Below are 13,805 nucleotides of genomic sequence, written 5' to 3' on the forward strand. Positions count from 1 at the left end.
CAAGCGTCATGGGAGTCTCGGTCTTTGATCGAGTCTTAGCCGGGCTAACCCTGGCTGGATCCCCCGCGAACGAGATACCGGGATCCCAGTTGAACTATCCAGCTAAACAACCACCAAATCTCACGACCATATCCGTGAAGGGTTCTTCCTCGGCGAAGAAGAAATCACCATCTTCCGGGCACGACGTGGGCAACAATAGAGGGCCAGGGCTCTCAGAATCCTCTCTTTCGAAAAACCCTCCGAAGGAGTATCCAACTCCTCCGCAGGCTCGGGGGCTACACCCACCGGGTGCGCTCGCGCGCACCCGTTGGTAAGTCAAAAAAATCCCCTAGGCAATTCTACTCGAATCGCCCGAGGGCTCAGGGGCTACTATCGGGGACCAATATTATGGTACCTGAAGAAGAGGAGCTAATGACCGTCAACATTTATTCATCCGCGTGATCGAGAGCGTGACTACACCACTTGCCGGGTCACTCCTCGTCCGTCCACCGAGACCATGGGCCCCACCTCAAGCTGACTCCTGAGGGCTGGCTCCGCCTCGCCCGACGTCTGCGCATTGCTCCTTCATAACTACGCGCGCAGATGAGGCAGGACACTCAAGTCAACCGCAATACCGAGGACCATAACCTGCACGCCTGCAGGAAAGTACCATCAGGATATGACAAGACGAGTGCTTTAAGCCCTTTCAGGCATGTCAAAGCCCGAACAGTGTTGTAGGTGTCGACATTTGTCTTACAGTATTGTGGGCGCCGCCATTTGTCCTCGGGCGCGGGTCCTAACAGAAGCATACGACAACCACTACGGTTCAGAAGGAAACTCGCATCATCTATAGTAACGGACGTGCGGTCACTGTGCCGTCTGCTCCCCGTAGGGTCGCGGATCAGCACCCTGGTCCGTTGCGCCGCCCGTCGGGGCAGGGTGGGACGTGACCACTTGCTGACAAAGCCAGAACATAGCATCATTAGTGGACAGACGCCCAGCGCGGTCCTATCAGGATCAGCGGACATGCACCCAGCATAAAGCTATCCCTGGCGCCGTCTGCCATGTCAGCGGGGCTCGCTCAGAGGAAAAAGAAGACCCGACACCTTTGAAGGACCTCCTTTGCCTCTGGTTTTTTCTTCTTTCTCCCATTTGTAATCCCTGCTTCCCCTTGGTGTATAAAAGAGAAGACATGACACCCCACTAAGGGGACCGATCGATTCAACACACCACGCATCACATCACATATTGCTTAGCAGCGATCAAAGCTCTTAGCACCCATTCGACCTTCCCATTAGAGACTTGGGACATTTCTCTCTCTCACCCGTTTGTAACCCCTACTTCGAACTGTTTGGTGCTAATAACACGAGCAGCAGCCACGAATTGGACGTAGGGACATTCTGTCCGAACCAGTATAAATCTTGTATCTTTTTAGCATACGATTTGGATCCGATGCGTAATAACATAAATTTAGTCTTTGATGTGTTACTTGAAACACCGACGACGGTAGGTTCCCTGCCTACCAGTTCGTGTGGAAGAACATCGCAACTCCAAGGGTGAGATTTTTTGGCTGGCTGCTAACAAAGGATAGAATCAATTGCAAGAGTGCCCTGCTCAGGAAAAGCGTGCTACAAGATCTCTGTGCCATCTGCAATCAAGCATCAGAAACGGCCGATCACATCATCTCGGAATGCCCTTTCGCCCAAACGTTCTGGACTGCAATTGGCTGGCAAGCTGGGCAGATAGCTAGCGTGCAGCGACTTTGGGAATCTACTGCGCCAGTTCTCATGCCGAAGATAGCTCACTCTTCCCTGCTGCTACTTAACATAGCATTTGTTTAGTTCCACCTCAACTTCCAAAAAGTTGCTATAATATCTGTCACATCGAATGTTTGCGGCCCGTGCATGGAGCATTAAATGTAGATGAAAAGAAAAACTAATTTCACAGTTTGGTGGGAAATTGCGAGACGAACGTTTTAAGCCTAATTAGTCCATGTTTGAACACTATTTGCCAAATAAAAACGAACGTGCTACAATAACCCAAAATCCAAATTTCTCCAACTAAACCAGGGATGTGGTATTCTGAGGCATGGCACCTGATCATTCGCGCCTCATCGCCGCATGCAGGATCTCAGCTCGTCAGTGGAGGTGCCGCCTCCCCAAAAATGATGCTCGCCTCTCTACTTTCTGGTGTAATAATTTGCCCATTTGAATCTAGGACACTGCTAGCCGCTGCCCACGCACGCAGAAGCAACGCTTTGTTTAGTTTCACCCTAAATTTCTAAAAAGTGCTACAGTACCTATTACATCGAATGTTTGCAGTCTGTGCATAGAGCATTAAATATAGACGAAAAAAAACTAATTGCACAGTTTGGTGGGAAATTGCGAGACGAACGTTTTGAGCCTAATTAGTCCATGATTGAACGCTAATTGCCAAATAAAAACGAAAAGTGCTACAGTAGCCCTAAATTCCAACTTCCTGAAACTAAACACGCGCCAAGTGCGCCCGCACACTCTTTCTCTCTCCCTTATCTTCTCCCTGCCACGGGCGGATCCAGGATAAGCTCCTGGGGGTGGTGGTGGTGGTGGTTAAATAATGAAGATTAGGGCTAGAGTTAAGAAAATAATGGTAATTTAGAGGCTAATGAACAGTATTTTATATGTGATTTAAGGCTCCCGAGGGGGGCTGCAGTACGGGCAGCCCCCCTAGATCCGCCACTGCTCCCCGCGTCTCGCCTGACTCCACCACTACGTGAAAAATGGTTTGTAGCAACGGAGCAAATTTTTTTGTAGGAACGACTAGTGATGGAGTCGCCCCTACAGTGACGTACTGAGGAGTCCAAAGACCAGCCGCCCCTACAAATAGAACAGCAGGGGCGGCTGGTCCCCTACAAATAGATCTGATTTGTAGGAGCGGCTCACTCACCAACCGCCCCTGATGTTGATATTTATAAGAGCGGCTGATGATTAAACCGCCTCTACAAATACCCGATGTACACCAAAAATATCGTCTGCCCTCCCCTCTCTTTCTCCGTCTCGACTCTTCCTTCCCCTCCCTCTCTCTCTCTCCCTCGCTCGTTGTCCCTCCCTCTCCTCCGAGCCCCTCCTCCGTCTCTCCCCCACGCCGCCCCTCCCTCTCCCCCACGCGGTCACCCTCCCTCTCCAGCGGCCACCACCAGATCCGGCGAGGATGAGCTCGATCCGGCGAGGACCAGCCCAGATCCGACGAGAACAAGCCTGGAGGTAAGCAGAAGTTTGTTTAGCGTGTGCGCTTTGTGCGTTTTCAGGTCAGCGTGGATGCAGGGTCACAAGGGAGCGGCGGCGATCTGGTGCTCCACGGGCTGCCTGTGGCTCCGCCGCTGGACGTGCCGACGGAGTGGCCGGAGGCCCGTCGCGTCGTCGTGCCCGCCAACTCTCACAGGGTAACGCCGCGTTGTGTCGTCATCGTTCGTCTCTGGATCTGATTGTCGCACGCCTGTTAGGCTCTGGACTTCAGGTTGTTCTGCGCGTTCAGAGTACCTGCAGGCTTCCAGCAAAAGATTTCACCAGAACGTCTGCAACCAAACGAACAGCAACCGGCTCTGTATATCTCGCCTGAATAGTTTGTCTTGTTTGTATCGTGCAGCAAAGGACGTATTTCCTCAACAAGGGGGCTCGACTTCAAGCCGCTTACAGTGTCAAGTCTGAAGATGGCGTGCCTCATCCACTCTGCATCATCATTGCACAAGGTAAGGTGCCTTCAGATATAAACTGAAGGCGTGGTTGGTCCGTAATATAACGAAAAGGAGGGAAGAAGATGTGCTAAAGCTAAAAGATTTGCATTTAGCTCGTATCACTTCATTTCTCATAACTGCAAGATATCATAGGATTATATACACTACTATTACCACTGCACGGGTCTGTGGGAGACAGTCAACATTAGTCATTAGGTGAAAATAATCTGACGGTCAGGCCTGCGCGCCGTAGTAGCTCGGAGTTTCTACTCCTTGTTTTCTCTGTTTATCCTGTTATTTTCCTTTACATCGTCTAATAAAATCTCAGCAAAGCTCTTTCTGTCTTTCTAAAAAAATGACCTGACGGCAGTTATAGAGGATCTATCGATATCTGAAAAGGAATTGTCATCTAGATTTTGTTAGTCCTTTGTTAAATCGTATGAACAACTTAGGTAGATGAATAACGAGGAGGTACAAGTAAGTCTGTACAGATACAATCACTGACCACTCATCATCTTCCTTTTACTTCCTGAAAATTCTGGTTGTGTGATCTCTGGCGTTGGCTCCATAGCGGAAAGCTTTATGCGGTGGGCTGAGATGCCATCTCTGCATAGCAGCACATTATTTTGGCGCTTGGTGCAGGGTAAGTAAGTACTGTAATATATATATCAATTAAAAGAACCAGTTCATTGAAATTCTGAATGCTAATGCTGTTACACTGTCTGATCTCAGGAAATGGAACAATTGAGCAGACCGTCAATCTTTCCTGAGTACTACATTGCCGTGCGCAACCTAAACGATCATCACGACACGACAGTAAATCAAGTAGCCATCTTGAAATGAAAGCCCGGTGGAGTTCCTGAATGCCGTGCAACAGCATCGGCATTTGTTCTGAAGGTTTCATCCGGAAGGTGCAGCTGGAATTCAGAATCAGGACCTTGCTCTACAACACCAGCGGAGCAGATTACAGATGCTCACCGGGACCGGCCGGTCATGGTCTCTGCGGTGCCAGGTAAAGCGTCGGGCTTTGCCATGAACCATGATGATCAAAGATAAGTAGGTAAACCGTAAACGGGGGCAAAACAATGGTTTTTTGGTGGTGCAGGATCGTGGAGGAAAATGGTGGCTGCCCATTCTGCAGAAGGAAGCTCAAGAAAGTAAGGAGGATCTTCGCTGTATGACCAAACAGACTGATCAGTGATCACCAACCTGGTGCCACTGCCGCCGGAAGAAAGCAAGGAGGATCTTCGCTGTATGACACTGCCGCCGGAACAAAAAAAAAGAAACGCCGGTACTGTGTTTAATTGATATAGCTTGTTATTGTATACAACTTTAATTTGCATATTGTGTTGGATGCTAAAGATAATTGGAGTAGATTGTGCATGCCAAATGTGGCGATGGGGTGGGTTACTGGCTATTTTGTTTGGTTTTGTTTTGCAAAGTCGTATGGCTAAAGGAGCGGATGTTGAGGAGCTCTCCACCGATCTCCCGGAGCTGTGGAGATTAAAGTTGAGGCGGCCTTGTGGAGGGGCCATTGCCTCCCTTGCAGATTCCTGCCCTCGCATCCATGGCGCTGATTGATGAGATGAACCTGCCAGTGCTACATCTCGACTTCCACCACAGAGGCGGTGCAAATGTTTCCTGATGAGATGAACCTACCTCGAGAGGCTGTTCCTGTTTGTTTCGTTATTAGTAGGTCAACTGGCTAGTGCTTTGTGTTGGAATGTGTCACTTGTCTTCAGGATTGATAATTTTTAATTTTTAATTCATATGAGATTACCAGAAAATATGGCAAAACGCTGACAGGGTAGACAAAAGATTGATTTCGAGCTAGAAGTGGTAATCATTTCTTTCCAGAAGCTAGCACATGCATTTCAGTATTATCTCATATGAATACAACTAAAGCCTCCATGGTCACTGAAGCTTGATTTCAGTATTTTTTTTTCCAGATTGGTAAGTATAAAGTATTTTTATTTGGATTCACAGATTAATTGGCTACCTTCTATTCGAATGCCTTGCTGTATCACTGAATCCACTCCACATGCATCGCTGACAAAGTGGAAGATTATCAATAGCCTGCATGGTCAGGTCAGTATCCAGTGTTGGAGTGCTCCTTTTTCTGCTATAACTTATGCACAGGTGATTGTATTTCTTGCAAAAATAGAACATGAATGCTACTTGTTTTGCAGAGCTTATCATGCTAGTCTCTTTTCCGTTTTGATTCAGCTAATGCTTCAGATTAACTATGCCATCACTATTTTTTTTCTTATATATTGGAAATACTCATGGGTGCAAAGATAATTCTTTATTCTTTGTGAAACATAATATACTAGTTATAGGAACTAGAAAGCAATGGATCGGATATCACACTGAGCTGATCATGGAAGCATGTTTGTTCGCATTGGCACCTGCCATGCTGTGCCATGTTTGTTCGTATTGGCACCTGCCATACTTTCACAACTCACAGCATCCTGCTTGCCCATTTTCAACGAAATTCTGATACTTTTTTTTGTGGTGTAGATGCCGAAAGCAAGTGTGGGATTATTGCTCAGAAATGGGAGGAAACCTGTTGACTTGTAGAGGAAGAGAGATGGGCTACACAGGGTACAATGCATGTGGCAATGGTTTACATGCATTTCCATCTGTCATTTGTTTGTTTTTTTTAGCGAAACCATCTGTCATTTGTTCCTTCCGATACTTGGTATCTGTGCAGCTTGCGTTTAGAAGTGTTCACAAGGTGAATATTTCAGAAATTTCTTTTTTTTGGGACATAAATTTGGGTTTCCTGATTGTGCTGTTATCTATGATAAAGGCATTGAGCATACTAGTTAGCATTTTTTAGTTGACTTGATATTTTTTTATATTTGATTTGATATGTATTACTACAATTCGCATTTGGAAGACATGTCATGGAATATTTGTTATAATCTGGTATAAATAAATGTGTTGTCATTGAGTTTTAGTACAATTGCAGAAGAAGATAAGTCATGATAAAAAATATATGTTCTGGTCGAATTTGAATTGTAAATTTAATTTATTTTTGGTGGAAAATGATTTGTAGGGGCGGTTGTTACTGTAGCCGCCCCTATAAATCGATTTGTAGGGGCGGCTACAGTACCAACCGCCCTTACAAATCGATTTGTAGGGGCGGTCTGGGAACCGTCCCTATAAATACATGATTTGTAACCACCCTTTCATAGGGGCGGCTGGTAAAACCGCCCCTACAAACGGTTACCAACCGCCCCTAAAAATGTTTTTCTACGTAGTGCACGTCTCTCCTGACACCAGCGTCGCCTTCCCCGCTCCCTCTTTACCACGGCCGGCTCCAGTGAGTGCCCCGCTTCCACCACCTCCCATTGCCCCGGTGGCCACCGCCCCACCACCGGCGGTAGGGTCTTGCTGGAGCTCTGTGGCCACGGCCGCGGCTATGGAGCTCCGACGAGACCTTACCGCCGGCGGCGACCACCTTCTTCCCCTCCCCCTCCCCCCGCCCCCTCCCGCATGCAGCAACGACTAACTCCAGCGGCTTCGGCGAACTCCGACCATGGCTACCCCCGCCCAGACCTAGGTCGGCCGCCGCTGCCGCCGCCAGCTCCCCTAAACCGCCCGTCGGCCATCCCCACCGCCTGGCCTACCTTCCTCCCCCGGTCGGCCATTCTATAGCCCACACCGGAGTTGGCTTCTTCTCCGTCTCTGGTGACCTTCTCCTCGCCGGAACCCTAGGCGGCGACATCTTCATCTCCGACGAACTGAAGGACGATGACGGGTGATGGACGACGACGATGGGTGCGGGTGAGGGAGAAGCAGCGACGGGCACGGGCGTGGCCTCCGATGGCGCGGGCGCTGGGCGTGGCCTCCGGCAGGCGCGGGCAAGCCATCAGAGCGCGCATCGGACGGCAGGCAGTGTGCGCACGCCGAACGGCGACTTCCTGCAAGCTCGAAAATAGTGGCCCCGTTCGCTGGTCTGAAACTTGGCTGAAACTGGCTGAAAACACTGTTCCGGCTGAATTGTTGTTGAAAGGTCCTTGTTTGGTTTTGGTAATTGAGTGACAACTTAGGTGGACTAATTGTGTTTATGTGAGATACACAGGTGATTAGTCCACAGGTACATGTGTGTGAGCAACATATGCCATGAAGGTGAAAATGGCTTGGAGATGTTGCAAAGCTCGCACATGTGATGATGAAGGAGCTTAAATGCACATGAGACATGACATTGAGTCATGTGATCAAGGTGGAGAAGATCAAGACAAGACTTGGCTTGATGGACCGGTTGCAAGCGTGAAGGGCACGTCAAAGGCTTTGGAGTGATGGACCGCGTGGCGGTGAAGTTTGAGCAAGACTTGGCGCCGATAGACGATAGCAACGGTGAAGAGCAAGTAGAGTCAAGAACGATGAACCAATATGATCATGTGATGATATGAAGTGGATCATATCATTGTTGATCGTGTTGGTGCATGTGTTGCATCGACATTGAAGGAGATGGAATGGAATGCGCAAGGCAAAGGTATAACCTAGGGCATTTCATTTCACCGGCTATAGGTGTGTAGAGAAGTTTATGACCGGGTTTAGGATAGATGGCTGTACTATCAAGAGGAGCAAACTTGTTTGCATATCGGTCATCTAGTGCCACTCGAGTGATCTAACTTTGCATTGTCGCTAGGATCGAGTGGCGTGGCAAGTTGAGTGGCTAACATCCTTTGGGAAATGATTGTGAGAATGCTAACACACATACACATGGTGGTGTACACTTGGTGGTGTTGGCACATTTACAAAGGAGGTGGTGTTTGCAGGGGTGAGATGGGTTTTGGTGGTGTTGGCACATTTACAAAGGATTCGGCGCTTTCGGGAAAATGGAATGCCTATTTTCTATTGCGACCGGATGCAAATTCTTGGTGGTTGGCTCTTTGGAGCAAGGATGATGAAGTTAGAAGTGAAAACGAGTTAATCGCAAAGATGCTGACGTCGGTCAACTGACCGGACGCTGGATCTGTATGCACCGGATGCTGGCAGGCTACGTCCGGTCAGGCTGACGTACGATGACGTAGAAGCTGGAGTGTGACCGGACGCTGGCTGCGTCCGATCAAGTGTGACCGGACGCGTCCGGTCGAGGTCGGTACCTTACTGGAAACGACCGGACGCTGAGGGTCCAACGTCTGGTCAGTTGAAGCTGCTGCGTCCGGTCAAGTCAAGTGACCGTTGGAACCGGGATACGTGGCCGTCTGTGGGCGACCGGACGCTGAGGTCCAGCGTCCGGTCAACACGACCGGAGCGTCCGATCGGCCCGACCGTTGCCCAGTGAAGGGGTAACGGCTAGTTTAGCCCTTGGGGCTATAAATAGAAGTGGCCCTCGGCCATGGCTGGTGCTGAGCACCTCAAAGGACTTAGTGTCCATGCTTGTGAGTGCTTGGGAGCCCTCCATCACACACATACTTGATAGCGATCATCCGATTGTGTGAGTGAGCGATTCTAGTGCGATTGCATCGTGAGGTTGCATCGAGTGGCACTAGGTGATCGAGTTGCAAGCCGGTGGTGCTTGTTACTCTTGGAGGTTGCCACCTCCTAGACGGCTTGGTGGTGGTCTCCGTTGAAGCGCGCAAGAAGCTTGTGCGGCGCTCCGGAGAAGTGCTTGTGAGGGGATTGTGCTCGCCCCGCGGGAGCCGCGAAGAGCAACTCTAGTAAAGCGTGTCATTGAGCTACCCTCACTCAAGGGGTAGGTTCTTGCGGCGCCCGACGTGCGGGCTTAGCGGGTGATGCTAATTAGCCGTTGAACCACCAAGTGAGCGGTCAACACAACGGGGACTAGCGTGTTGGCAAACACGTGAACCTCGGGAGAAAAATCATCGTGTCAACCTTGTTCTTCCCGTTGGATTGCATCCCCATTACACAAGCTTGCAATTACTTTTATACATATTAAGCTTGTGTAGTTGCTCTTGTAATTAGATAGCTTGTGTAGCTTGCTAATTATCTTCTTGCTTGTGTAGCATAGAAGTAGCTTCCTTGCGTGGCTAATTTGGTTTTAGTAACCTTGTTAGTCGCATTGCTTAGTTTGTGTAGCTAAGTATTTGCGCTCTCTAATTAGGCATTGGTTGCCTTGTTATTGAGCTTTGCTAGTGAGCTTAGTTGGCTTTGTGCTTTTGCTTACTAGCATGTGTAGGAGCTTCCTTGTTGCTTAAAGTACTAGTGGCATAGGTTTGTGTGACCTTGCTCCTAGAATTGTTTAGGAGAGCTCTAGCTAGCCCGGCACCTTAGTTGCATAATTAGTATCTTTGCAAGGTGCTAGTGAACATATATAGAGGGGTGTAGTCTTGGCTAGACCGATTGTTTTTATTCCGCATTTATATCGGTTAGCCGACGCGATTAATTTTAGAAAAGACTATTCACCCCCCTCTAGTCCGTCATCTCGACCCTTCAGTTGTGAGAGAAAAACACTGTTCCGGCTGAAAAAAGAAACCGAACAAATCGAATATGGGGTAAGCCGAACAGGGCCGTTGAATCTACCTCTCCCCTAATGTAATTCCTAAACATTTGTACTTTGGGCCCCGTGCCCCGCTACCCCGGCTTCGCGCCGGTATCTGTGGCTGCAATATATCAGGTGGGGATAGTGTTAAACCCCCTCCCCTCTTGACCTCAAAAAAAAACACTTGGTTTTCATCACGTGCTTGGTTTGGGCAGGAGCCACGGACAAAGCAGTGCCGAACTGCCGATGTCTAGCTAGCATCAGGTCAAGGACTCACGGTAGCCTCGAACATGAGTTTGCCGACCTAGAGCTAGCTTTAGGCTAGCTCCCCGTGATTCCATGCATGATATATAGAGGGCGAAAGAACCGAGAAATATTCCTCCTCGAACGCTGGCAGTCCGTGAATTGAAATTCTAACAACATCATCAGTCAGTGTGAGGTCTGCGGCCTGTTCGCTGGTTAGTTTGTGGGCTGGCTGATGCTGGTTTATTGTGAGAGAAAAATACTGTTGGCTGGCTGATTTGGGCTGGCTGAAACCAACAAGCGAACAGGGTGCTGATTTCAGCAAACCATTCTAATGCACCAGCACAAAGTGCAAAAAAAAAAAAAATCACCGCCCCTTTCAATAAATCTACGTACTACCCGCTCGACCAGTCCACAAAAGAATATAACTATAAGATGCGTGCGAGTAGCTAGTTTAACTTTCGGTGAGATTAAAGTGAATAATATTAATATTTATGTCTCCAAAAAAGTTTATTTTTATATGATCCAGTAAAGTTTATTATAAAAATATATATTTTATAACCAATTTAATGGTATTTATTTTTGTATTATAATTATTAGTGGTTTTTATATAGTTTTAGTCAAACTTCAAGTTAGTTGACTCCTCGAAAAGCGATAATTTCATTTTTTTTAAGGAGAGTATGTTATTAAGAAACACGCACCAAAAAACTTCCAGCAATCTTTGAGGTGTGTGTGTGTTGTCTTTGACTAATGTGATTCTAGTTATATCTTTAGTTAAAGTTATTTATAATGCTTATGCCAATTTATTATCATGTCACATATAATTTATGATATGATATTCATTAACCTTTGTCGTCGATCTTATCATAACATGGTCATATTCATCCCATGCTCATTCTAGTTATATTAATTAGAATTATATACATCACATGTCTGTTTGGAAAAATCTATCTTTCTAACCATTGGTCCTACAAAATGGATAAGTTGGGTCGTCTAACCGTATATCATGATGTATCAAACTCTTTTTCAGTTATGTTTGCATTACCTTTTATGGGTCATCTAACCCTATACTGTCGTTGTATAGAAGTTCAAAAGGAATTTATGTGTCTCTACACATGTGTATGGATGCCGGCAAATCACGAGTAAACAATAGATATAGGATGGGAATGCACTGAGGACCAAATTCCTGGTAGAGATGTTAAAGTACGAGACAACAAAGCTAAAGACAACATTCCTGAAGATATAAAAGAATTTCTTAGGCGTGTGAGGATTTAGGTGGCTTCAAAAGATATAATAGTTGTGATGTTATTTGCAATGGTGCTCTTTAAGCATAATTGCTATGGACTAAACAATATGATAACTACTCATCGTGAATCTCTTTTGGCAGGAATCTTAATCTGTCTCACTATTTACTTCATTTTTAAGAGACATAGTCTTTTTGTTGTTTACCATAGCGAATGCCACTAATTATGTATCAAGTTGTCCAAAAATATCTAGAAATTTATCAATAGTAGTAGTGCTATCATTTGTTTGTTTCTTTGATCCGCAACCTCTGACAATATCTCAGATATTTGGTTCACCCTTGAAAACGACATGTTGTTTTGGTCGCATCGAGTTCACTTTTCTTCACAAGCAGCACAACACGGACCTCGCATCGAACATCATGTTCTACACGAACTTTACAAGCACATAAGACCGTGCAACGCTTGCACACCTGCAAGTTTTTCTTGCCAACAACTCTGATCTCCCGAACCAAGCAAAAGATCTCCCTCCCAAGTCACACTTGCAGTGATGGGGACTTCCGACCAGTAGTGATTATCAAAAACTTAAAAGTAGTTGAAGACAACGGTGATAAAGAAGAGTACCAGATGGGATGAAGGACTCACGCTCCGTGGTTCCTATTAGACTGTTACGGGTTTGCTTCCATGTTATCTCTCCCTTTCTTTCCTAAATCTTTTGTGTACTGCTCCTTGGGCTTATAAAAGATTGGCACCAAAATACTAGGCAACATGTCCTTCTTAGTCATAAGGTTACACATGACTGAAATCGAGCATCCCGCTATGCAGGTTAGGTTGTATGCCTGTGATTAGTTTGTGTGGTTGAGCTGCCATACCAAGAAAAATGTCCTCGCTATCTTAGCTTACTATGAATAACACAATGTTGCTTGCAACATATAATGTGTGTATTCACTTATTATTTATAATGTTTATGTCAACTTATCATGTCATATATAATTTATGATATGATATTCATTAACCTTTGTCATTGATCTTATCATAACATGGTCATATTCACCCCCATGCTCATTCTAGTTATATCAATTAGAATTACAGACATCCCATGCTTGTTTGGAAAAATCTATCTTCCTAACCATATTGGTCCTACCAAATTGATAAGTTGGGTCATCTAACCCTATACCATGTATCAAACTCATTTTCACTTATGTTTGCCTTACCTTTCATATTACTATACTATCGCTGTATAGAAGTTCAAAAGGGATTTATGTGTCTCTATGCGCGTGCATGGGTGCCGGCAAATCACTAGTAAACAATATATTATAATTATATACTCTCTCAGTCTCCAGATAAATGAATTCCTAGAATTCTTACAAGTCGAACTATCTTAAGTTTAACTAATTTTATAGAAAAGAGTAACAACATGTATAACATAAAATGAGCATATTATCAAAATATATTTTAGGTATATCCAATGACACTAATTTGGTGTCATAAATTTTGACGGATTTTTCTAGAAATTTAGTTAAAATTTAAAAAATTTAATTTAAGACAATTCTAAAAATATATTTATTCATAGGACTATGTCACATCCCCTTTAGGAAAGCTGTCAATGATTGTGCCTAATCAGAGGACTACGGTCGGAGGCTCTGGGTCCACGCATCCACTAGTCTTGGATGTCCAGTACTCCCGTGCCCTTTTGTTTGGATTATTGTCAGCCAGACATGCATCTCCTACGTTATCCTCGGGCACCACAATTATAAATGTATCGAGTTCAAAAATATCTAGAAATTTATCAATAATAGTAGTAGTGCTAACCATTTGTTTGTTTCTCCGATCTGCAGCCTCCGACAATATCTCAGATATTTGGTTCACTCCTGAAAACGAGTTGTTGTTTTTGTCGCATCGAGTTCACTTTTCTACACAAGCGGCACAACACGGACCTCGCATCAAATATCGTGTTCTACACGAACTTTACAACAAGCACAAAAAGACCGTGCAACGCTTGCACACCTGCAAGTTTTTTCTTGCCAACAACTCCGATCTCCCGAACCGATCGAGCAAAAGATCTCCCTCCCAAGTCACACTCAAGGCTTCAAATATCTCTAAACGCAGCAGCGACGTGTACCACAACGAGTGGCCAAGAGGCGATAAGAAACGAGTGCACGTAAAACGCCTG

The 13,805-nt window shown here is 46.0% G+C and overlaps 1 long non-coding RNA gene and 1 pseudogene across 2 annotated transcripts; both read left to right on the plus strand.

Annotated features, from left to right (window-relative positions):
• Nucleotides 1-2,050: 2,050 nt before the first annotated feature.
• On the plus strand, nt 2,051-4,680 carry LOC136525820 (E3 ubiquitin-protein ligase APD1-like; annotated as a pseudogene).
• Nucleotides 4,681-4,877: 197 nt separating this feature from the next.
• Nucleotides 4,878-6,653, plus strand: LOC136527651 (uncharacterized). 2 transcript variants are annotated; one of them, XR_010776888.1, is made up of 3 exons: nt 4,878-5,530; nt 5,678-5,779; nt 6,212-6,653. It is a non-coding gene; the product is annotated as an uncharacterized lncRNA (long non-coding RNA). The 2 variants fall into 2 exon arrangements; XR_010776887.1 differs by having other exon boundaries at nt 4,878-5,779.
• Nucleotides 6,654-13,805: the final 7,152 nt, after the last annotated feature.

The sequence above is a fragment of the Miscanthus floridulus genome, chromosome 19, assembly GCF_019320115.1.
Source record: "Miscanthus floridulus cultivar M001 chromosome 19, ASM1932011v1, whole genome shotgun sequence".
NCBI lineage: Eukaryota > Viridiplantae > Streptophyta > Magnoliopsida > Poales > Poaceae > Miscanthus > Miscanthus floridulus.